This window comes from Prosopis cineraria, unplaced genomic scaffold (genome assembly GCF_029017545.1).
Source record: "Prosopis cineraria cultivar Desert tree isolate PC_DT_omini unplaced genomic scaffold, ASM2901754v1 PC10, whole genome shotgun sequence".
Taxonomy (NCBI): domain Eukaryota; kingdom Viridiplantae; phylum Streptophyta; class Magnoliopsida; order Fabales; family Fabaceae; genus Prosopis; species Prosopis cineraria.
The window spans coordinates 22,938,952-22,949,752 of NW_026555341.1; positions in this window are offsets into that span (position 1 = coordinate 22,938,952).

The window sequence follows — 10,801 nt, forward strand, 5'->3', positions numbered from 1 at the left end:
TCTTGTGTATCTTTAAAGGTTGAGGTTCCTAGATGTAGGCGCTATAAAGGATCTTATCCTTGATCATTATCCTATTGTTTATTTCATTTATTTATTTATTTTCATCATAATTTCATCCTTTTCTTTTTATTCTTGTGTTTTTGTTGTATTTTAAGGTTTTGTCCCTAAACTCGCACAATTTTGCTTCCATTTCCCCTATCAGCTTGTGCTTTATCTCCACTGAGAGGTGGCAAGCCTTTCCATACACCAATTGAAAAGGAGACATCTTAATGGGAGTCTTATAAACAATCCAGTAAGCCCACAAAGCATCCTTCAATTGTAAAGACCAATCATTCCTATTTGTGTTCACCACCTTGGTTAGGATATTCTTGACTTCTCTATTTGCCACTCCAGCTGGGCCATTGGTTTAGGGATGATACAGTGTAGAGATATTATGATGCACCCCATATTTAGCCAAGAGAGCGTTCATCGTCTTGTTACAAAAGTAGGATCTTTAGTCACTTAACAAGGCCTTAGGAACTCTATCCCTATAAAAAATTTTAGATTTGAGAAATTTCAAAACAATCTTAGCATCAGAAATTCTAGTAAGAGTGGCTTCAATCTACTTTAAAACATAATCAATATAAAGCAAGATGTGCTCAAAACCAAAGGATAGTGGAAAGGGACCCAAGAAGTCAATGCCCCAAATATCAAAAATCTCACAAAATAAAATGGGTTATTAAGGCATTTCATGCCTCTTACCCCAACAACCAATCGTTTGATATTTCAAGCATGCTTTACAAAATTTATAAGAGTCTTTAAATAAACTTGGCCAATACAATCTACAATCTAAAACCTTCCTAGCTATCTTATTTGAGCTAAAGTGACCATCACATACATAAGAGTGACAAAAATCAAGGATAGAAGGCATATCAACATCATCAACACACCTCCTAATCACTTTATCACTACAAATCTTTCACATCAAAGGTGGTTCCCAAATGTAAAACCTAAACTCTCTTTTTAATTTCTCAACAATAAATCGTGAAGCATAAGGAGGCAAGACTCTACACTCAATATAGTTAGCAAAAGAAGCATACCATGGAAGCTTAGATGAAATGGCACACAATGCCTCATCAGGAAATGAATCACAAGGAATAGTAGGGTTAGATTTTACCATAACAGATTTCAAATAAGGTAGCCTAGATAAATAATCCACCACTTAGATGGTAGAACCACTCCTGTCCCTTATCTCTACTTCAAAATCTTGCATCAAGATCACCCATTGAATTAAGCAAGGCTTAGAATTTGCCTTCTTAAATAAGTACCTCACAGTAGCATAATTAGTGTATAGATTAACTTAGAATTAAGAAGATATGATCTAAACTTATCAACTACAAAAACAATAGTAAACAACTCTTTCTCAGTCATAGTGTAATTAACCTGAGCTGAATCTAGGGTTCTAAATGCATAAGCAATCACATATGACAACTTTCCCTCTCTTTGATCAAGCATAACTCCCACAACAAAATTGGAAGTATCACATGACAACTCAAAATGAAAAGATCAATTTGGGGCTTTAAGAATGGGAGGGGAAGTAAGCATGCTTTTCAAAGTGTCAAAATTCTTTTTGCAAGCATCATCAACAACAAAATCAACATTTTTTTTGTAAGAGTTTAGATATAGGCAAAGCAATTTCACTAAGCCCTTTGTTAAATCTCCTATAAAAGCCCACATGTCCTAAAAATGATCTTAAATCTTTCAAACAAATAGGATATGACAAATAAGCAATCATATCTACTTTGGCATTATCCAACTTTATGCGCTTAGATGAAATATATTTTTTTAGCCAAGGGAGAGGAGTTAAGTGAGTTGTTCTAATTAATTGAAGGGCAAGGAATGTTCCATTATCAACACCTTAGGGTTCCTACTTAAATTAGGAAGCCACTTCTTTCATAATTAGGTTTAGTTTGCTAGTTTAGTTAAACAACTTTAGTTTGAGTAATTTATTTCACTAGATAACTTTAAATTAGAGTTAAAACTATTCCTTGGGAGATGTCCAAGGGTTGGCCCTATATTCTATTAAGGTTAGCTTTAGTTTAGTTTTAAAGGCAAATGACTAATCCCCATCAAAATTTTGGCACCGTTGCCAGGGGATGCGTTTAGGTTTAATTTTAAGTTTTTTTAGTGCTTAATTTGTTTATTGTGTTACTAGAAAATTTTTAGAAAAATCACGAATATTTCTGTTTTTGTGTGTTTTTATTCTATTTTGAAAAAAATGAAGAAAAAATTTAGTGTAATTTTTATTGGTTTAGTGTAGAGCTAAAAATACTCTACTTTTAGTGTCTTTATTTGAAATTAAAAAATCAAATGGTAATGAGTCTAAGGAAATTTTGACTTGGAATTTCTTTCATTTGAAATTTATATATCTTAGCTTCGTTTTGAAATTAGTTTGGTCAATTTTGGACGTGGGGATTGTCCTTTGGAATTTTTACAAGCTAAAAAGGTCCAGGGAGCCTTTAAAGAGGATTCCCAAAACACTATTACAATTTTGAGCTGGCATATCTCCCTTTTTGTGTGTCAAAATTGATTGATTCTAGTTTGATTTTTCTTATTATTGTATTATCTTTGTTTCTTGTTTTTAGAATTTTCTTCACTTTTTTCATTTTCCTATTTGAAAGTTTGTTGGAAGATCTGAAGGTCTTCTAGACGAAATTCTATTTCTCCAAAACTGTAGACCATTGTGAAAAATTCTAGGAACAATTGGGAAGGACTTTTGATTTGAGATATTTATTTGATTTTTTTTGTATATCTCTTATGTCTCTCATAAATGTTTCAAGGGAATTTCTTGTGTGGATTAACTGCTAAAAAATTCATAAATTTACTATCTCCAGAGAGTCTGCTGTGTGAGTTTTAGAATTGCCAAAGCTTCTTGATTGAGTACTTATAACCCTCTTTCTACTTATTTGGTGTTATTTTTAATCGTGTTTGTTCATTTTGTTTCTATTGAGTTTATTAAAAAAATCTCTTGCTTTTATGTGTTTTGAATTGTGTCTTTTTGATTTGCATTTTAGCTTAGCTTGTTCTTTGTTCTTAATTTTCTTGAGGTTGATTAATGCATGACCTAAAGGAAACATGCCTCTTTTTGTTGACTTAGATCCACAAATTAAAAGGACTATTTCAATGTTGAGAAGATCACAACCTATTCTTGATTCTCATTTAGTTTGTAATTCAACAACGGAAGGTATCTTAGGGCATGAGCATGTGCATAATAAGGGCTTGACCTAAAGGAAATATGGGAATGGGAATGAGAATTTTCATGATGATGGCCATGTTAATAATAAATTTAAGGGCTTGCATAATCCTAGAGAGGAGAGGAGTATTAGGCAATTAACTCAACCTAATTAGTTTGATAACCCTTATAGCATGTATGTTCCTCCTATTAATGTTCAATTTAAAATTAAACCCTCTTTGATTAATGCATTATCTAAATTTTATGGGTTACTGGGAGAGGATTGTCATAGATTTTTGTACACCCTCCTATTGGTTTATGATACTATGAAGCCTATGCATGTAAATGTTGATTATGTTTAAGCTAAGGCTTTTGTATTTTCTCTTAAAGGTTTAGTAAAGGAGTGGTATTTCAACTACCCTTCTTATGTGAAAGTGAGCATGTGGGCTGAGCTATGAAAACTCTTCTTGGATAAATTCTTTCCAAATTCCAAGGTCATCAACTTGAGGAAGAAAATCTATAGGGTCCAACAAGGAGAGGATGAGAGTCTATATGAGTATTGGACTAGATTCTAAGGACTTTTGGCTAAATGCTCAGACCATCAAATTTCTAGTAAGAATTTAGCCTAATATTTCTAAAAGGGCTTCATTTGAAGAGACAAGGTTAACATTGATACTGCTAGTAATGGATGCTTGATTGATCATACTTCCTTAAAGGCTTAGGAGTTAATTGATAAGATGGCCTCAAGTGGTGCTCAATATGCTACAAGAGAGAAGAGAAATGTGAATATGGCTAGTTCCTCAATGCTTAGTGATTCACATGTGGACTTGCTAGCTGCCAAGATTAGGAGAATGTTGGCTCCACAAATGACTCAAGTGAGCAATGTAAGTAGTTCTCAAGCATTTGTCCCTTATTCTTGTACTTTTTATGACTCACTATGCATGTAGAAAGCAATTTTCCTATTAAGTTTGAGCAAGTGAATGCTATCTATAATAGGAAACAATTCTATGGTGGGAGGTAAAGGCAAGGAGCTTATTCTAATACTTACAACACTTTATGAAGAGACCACCCTAATTTCTCCTATTCAAATCCAAATGTGGCTTACAAGACAATCAACAAAGAGGATCCTATCAAAACACCTTCGGCTGTGACCCTCGACCTCATTTGTCTCAAGGAAACTTTTCTCATATTTGACTCTAAATTGAGTTAGGATGGTAGTTGGATTGAATTGGGTGGCTTCAAGGGGAGAAAAAATGACTTTTTGCTTGCTGTGTCATGAGCCATGGCTTGTGTGTCGTACGCTGTGACTCATGGTACAACACAAACAAAAAACATAAAAATTTTTAGAAAAAGTCAGTTTTGGTGAGGGAAAGCCTATAACTCAAATGAGGAAGATTTAAGCACTGCCTGGGCTTCAATTTGGGAGTATTTTTGGGCCTTCAAAATCTTGAGTAGATTTCTCACCTTTCTCTTCTACCTCTACATCTCTTTTTCATTAGATTTGGAAAGCAGGTGAATCTATTTTGAATAGATTAAGATGTCAATCTATGTTTTAAAGACTTCAAGTGAATTTAAAGGTTTGATTGAAGTTCTTAACCTTGGATAAGTGGTAATATGAAGCTTATTTGTTGTTTGGTATAAATTGATCAAGCCCTAACTTAATTATGGGGTTTTGAGGTGTGACAGGTTGAGATATCAAATATTATGTTGTGATAGGGTTAGAGGGAAGCTTGAAGGGATTGTGTGAATAAATTGTAATCTTGACAAGCTTCTTTGTTGAGAATAAGAGCGAACAGTGGAAGAATTGGAGTGATATTGGTAGCAATTAGTGCTTGGATTAATTAAAAATTAACATATAATACTTATTGTTGTAGATTAAGGTGTGGGGAAGCTTGCCTTAACATGAGGAGATTTAGTACCATGGATAACTCTTTTAGTAACAAAAGGGTTAAGGTAATTAGATGATTTATATTATTTATTACCTTGTACAAGTTATTCTCAAGTTGTTCTAGTGTGATTTGTTATGTACATATGTGTAAATTTTATGAAAGTTAAATATTTTAGAAAATGAGTGAGGTATTGGTTTGTAAAATGTCATGTTTTTGAAGTAAGTGGTAAGATTCATTATATTGGTTTAAAAATTGGTTTATGCATGGTCAAGTGGAGATATGTGGTGAAATGTGGCATGTTAGAGGGTAGGAGGTTACCCTAATAAAGTTAGTGGAGATTAAGTCCATATGGCGCACTAGCACCTTGAGACTCTGGGTGTAACTTATATTTCTCCTTAGTGCCCAAAAAAGGATGTAGTGTTGGAGACTTACTTTCCTTATTACCCAGAAAGGTGTGGAGTTAGAGATTATGCTCCTTAACATCAGTAGGATGCAGTGTTGGAGTAACGACACCCTAATTACTCATAATAAGGGGGACTTATAGTCCAGAAGTGGTTCAGGATGCCTTGGCTGGGTAGTCTTACCATGGATGGTGATCTTGGGGACCATACATATGGTTTGGTTCCATGAAATAGCCTACCAATTTAGTCGAGAGTGTTAGAGAATCAGATGATTAGTGATCATGCATTTTATTATGGTGAATTGTATATGGTGTGTTTGTTATGCATGTTTTAAAGCTTGTTTATAACTTAGCATGTTAATCAATATTGTAGTTTATCTTAATTACTAAGATTTTTATCTCACCCTATGGTTATTATTTTACATGTTTTATCCAAGTTTGAGCGAGGGAAGGAATTGAGCAAGAATTAGCTGATTAGCTCTACGTATACTTGTAATGATCGATTTTATTTTGAGTTGTGTACAGGTTTTTAAATGGATGATAACATGAGCTGCCAACTAGGAATGCATGTCATTTTGATTAGTTGTACTTGTATTATGCTATGATATTTTGTATTTTAACCCAATGTTGTATATGATGTGAATATGTGCTAATTTTTGTGGTAATGGGCTAAAATACTAATACAAATGTAAGGAATGTTGTATACATGTGATGATAATGTATATGTAGTGTATTATGTGGCAATAGAGGCCAAATGGTGTATGTTTGTGATTTTGTGACTTTGGCCATATTGGGTGAAACCAGCATTAAGTGGTCAAATTATATGTTTGGTTTTAAGTGTTAAAATGTTCAATCAGGTGTATATTGGTCCATTGGACTTGGTTTAAGCCTCAAAATGGGTTAATGGTATAAGTTTTGTATTTTAGGTACTTGGATGCTTGAAAATCATTTTAAAAATTAATTATTGCATCTGAGTGTCTAAAATTCTCATACCGTTAGTTAGCTTATTGAATAAGCTTCCCCTAAATGCTTGAATCACTCCAATCGAACATCGAATACGAAAATGGTGGGCCTTCGAAGTTTATCTCAAAAAGGCATCATGATAGCATTTTTGCTATCATGATGGGGACAAGTGCACCATTGTCAATGAAAAAAAAAATTGTATTTCTAGATTTTGACAAGAAGCCTTACATGAGGTTGGTTGAACACAAAACAAACTCTACCCTAAGCATTCCATGGGCTTTCTCTTGAGCAAAGTTTGAACTTGTACTTATTTTGCACATAAGCAAGTCCAAACTAGTGTCTGTGAGCAAATATAGACTCATTAGATTAGCTTGGATTGTGACTTAAGGCATTTAGTATAATTTAACCTAAACTCTTTTTCGGTATTGGGTTATAATGAGTTGTTGGGTAATCTAATATGAAAGTTGATAATTCAAAAAACATTATGCTGATCAAAAGTTTAAGATATTAATTACTCCTTTAGACAATTTTTTAAGGCAAAATTGCCATTTAACTCCCAAAATAACAATCAATGTTGGTCAAATGTTACTATAACATGGCACCATTTTTAAAATTTTTAGAATAACATTGTATCAATTGAAAGTTGGGGATATCAGTTGCATGTGGTTAAAAACTTCTAGGATAAATTTTGTAACCCTATTCATTATTAACAACTCTATGCTATTATTGTCACTTAAGTTTTTATTTGTACTGATTATTATTAATAAAGCTAGAAGCTTTACACCAACATTGGTTGGTAGGAGAATACTTAATAATTTAAAGAAGGCCAAAGATCTAATCTTATAGATAGGAAAGAAATAATTTTGGGCGAGTTATTAGCTGACAATACTTAATTTAAACCAGTAAAACTAGATTTGAGATGTATTTTTTTAAAAAGAAAAAAGAAAAATAAAGCTAGAAGATTTGCTGGTCTATAGGCTCTTTCTGGCTCCAATAGAAAGCATTTGGACACTAAGCATAAAAGATATTAAATGCCATCATAGGTCTATGGTGTCCATTCCATTACTCTGTGGTCATAAAAACTTATCTTCAGTCACTAAATAATGGAGATAGATATGAAACAGAAGCATTTAACAGTGACAACTGATAAATATTCTGATGTATGTTAGATTGGTCCATTTATTTTGTTCCTAATATCCACCACATTCTAGGTTGCTCAAGCCTTCTGTGTTCAATATGATGATTTCTTTTCATGGCATTTATAGCTTTGGCTTTCTCAGTAGTTAATATAGCTTGTTGACCCCTTCACTCACATGGGTTGCTGCATCCTCAAGCCAATGTATATAATGAAGCTCTGTTTCTTCGATAGCTACTTACTTGCTTTGTCTTCAGTTTCTTCAATGGTAACATTCATTGGAAATATGTTGCAGATGTGTTACATTTTTTAGGAACAGTACCATTTTCCTATGAACCATGATAATTTGATAACAGCCATGTTATTAATCACGGTTGGATTATGTGACAAGAGATTTTAACATACCTTAACTTCAACATTGTGGATTGTAAACAATGTTGGTTGAGCTACCTCTAATTGGTGCCCGACGACCTAGCTCGAATTGTAATTAATATATAGTGTTGGATATCAAATGGTTTGTATCAAGGGGGAAAAAAATATTTCTGGACCATGAAGAATTACTCCAATTAATTAGGAGAGAATGGTGATAGTGCGGTATGAGAAGACAATTTTGTTAACAATGTAATGATTATTTAGGATTAGTATTTGTAAATCAGGGTTATTGGGAAAACTTAATTAGAGCATGTTTGATTTTTGTTTTTCAAAATTCTTTTATATTTTTAAAAACAGAAAGATAAAAAATTCATTTGGACAAGTTTTTGAATTTAAATAATGTTTTCAAAATCGTTCTTATTTCTTTTTTTAAAAAAACTAAACAAATAAAAATATCTTAGAGCTATTTTCATTTTTTTATTTTAAAGCACAGTATATTTGATTATTTTAAATTATTTTCAACTATGACCAATCAATATCGTAGGTCATATCATTAAACATCAGTGACTATCACTATCAGCCATTTTGTAACTCTAAAAGAAGAACAAAAAGAAACAAGCTTATACTATTTAATTAGGAATTTCAATGAAAAACATTTGAATTGAATCTTGAATTGGAAAAAATGTTTTCACTGTCTTTCTCATTTTTTGTCTTACATTATATGGCATTTATTTATCGGATTAAAAGATAATTTTAGCCTTAAACTATAGATCAGATCTAAGAGTGTGTAACACTCTAAATTCATTTTTAGTCTAATATTTCTATTTAGATTTTGAAAATGATACAATATTGCCCATATTATTAACAAAAGTTAATGTTAACTATTAGTTGATTAAAAAATGACATGAATGACTTTAAAAATTAAAGAAAAAGAAAATTAGAGAAAAGAATCCAAAAATTACAAACAATAACTCAAAAATTTACAAAAAAAAAAGATCAAAATTTTCTCAATCCTTTTCTATAATTTTTAAGGTCATTTTTGTCACTTTTTTGTCAAGTAATGCTTCAAGTTAATATTGTTAACAGTGTAGATATGATTGCACTATTTTGAAATGTTGATGAGGAATATTGTATAAAAACAACTTTAGGGTTCCAATCGCTCATGGATCTATAGTTTAGAAGCAAATTTGCCATTTAAATCTTAATATATATATATATATATATATAGATCTAATGATATTGGTTAAATTCAAATATTGTTGAGTACAATTATAAATAACTCTCCCACCATGAAATTTTTTCACTTGTGAAGTTCAAACTATTTTAGCCTTATTTAAGGGAATCAAGTTCCCACCACTCAACCCAACCAGCAGTGGTTCAATTTAAATACTGCATGCATGAGGTCAATGTGAGGGAAAACATTCTCAAAATCATTAATAAAAATAATTTCGACCAAATTTCAAGGACAAATTATCAATAGTGTAATCATACTGTTAGTGTAGTGATGTAAAATCATATTTAAGTAAATCAAATATATTTCTAATAAATTCTGAGACCATTTGATCTTGACACAAGAATATGTTGTTGATTAGATTGAAGGAGAAGGGACCACCTTATTCATCAGTTAGTTTAGGAATTGAATGCTCACTTGCTTCATTGCTTTGGTGCTTATTTAGGTTCAGTTGTTGTTAGCTGCATGTCATTGTAACGACATTCTATCAGTGTGCATCAGTCTTGAAAGTTGTATTCTGTCCAGTAAATATATTCAGTGCACTTCAATTCAATAGTGAAAGAAACTTTAACTTGTATTCACTTTGCAATTAAAAGTCCTCATCATTATTCACATAAAGAAGAAACTTCGGTTCTGCCATAAATTTCTTTTGTCATTGCAGAAGATTTAAGAAATACAAAAAGCGCCTCTCATTGTTCCTTGCAGATTTCTTTTTCGTTTCTTTCCTTTTCTTTTTTATTTTTTTATTTTATTTATTTTTATTATTATTATTATTATTATTATTATTATTATTATTATTATTTTGTGTGGTGGAGGATGGTTAAGTTGCTTTTTTTTTTCCCTTCTTTGGTGGTTTAAAGGACCATTAAGAAAATATAATTGAAAATAGGAAAAGATAACTATCGGTCCCTATAATTTTAATAGTTTTAATGTATTTTGGTATAAGTTCCTATAATTTTTTTAATTATTCTAGATCCTTCTAGTTTATCCCATATGCAATATTAGTTCTTTTATTTTTGAATGTGCCCAAAAAGACTATGAGATTGAGATAATGGTTTTAAATATTTTAATATATGACTAATGTTATTAATTTGTGCTAAAGTTGAATTATGATTCTATAAATTAATGGTGTTGTCCACCTTATTCTGTTTCATTTTTCATGTTTTAGTCTATTGAATTATAATTCCATCTCAGAATAAATTAACAACATTAGTTACAGGTCATACTTTTTAACATTATTAGTGTCATCTCATCATTCTTTTAAATGTTTAAAAATAAAGGAACTAATGTTATAAACGAGATAAACTGAAGAAACCTAAAGTAATGAAACAAAACTACAAGTACCTATACCATAACATGTTAAAATTACAACAATCAATAGTTATATTTTCCCTTGAAAATATCAATACTAAGACTTGGCATCATCTACATGCAAGGTTCAAATCTTTTCTTTTCAGTCTCTTCTTTATTAGATAATCTTGCTTGCTGGTCTGTCCTCTTTTAGGAGAATCTTCTAACACTTTGAACTAGTTTGTAGTTTCTTTTCAAGAGATAATTCTTCAAATTATTAGGACTCTGTCAAACATTTTTCGATTTTAAT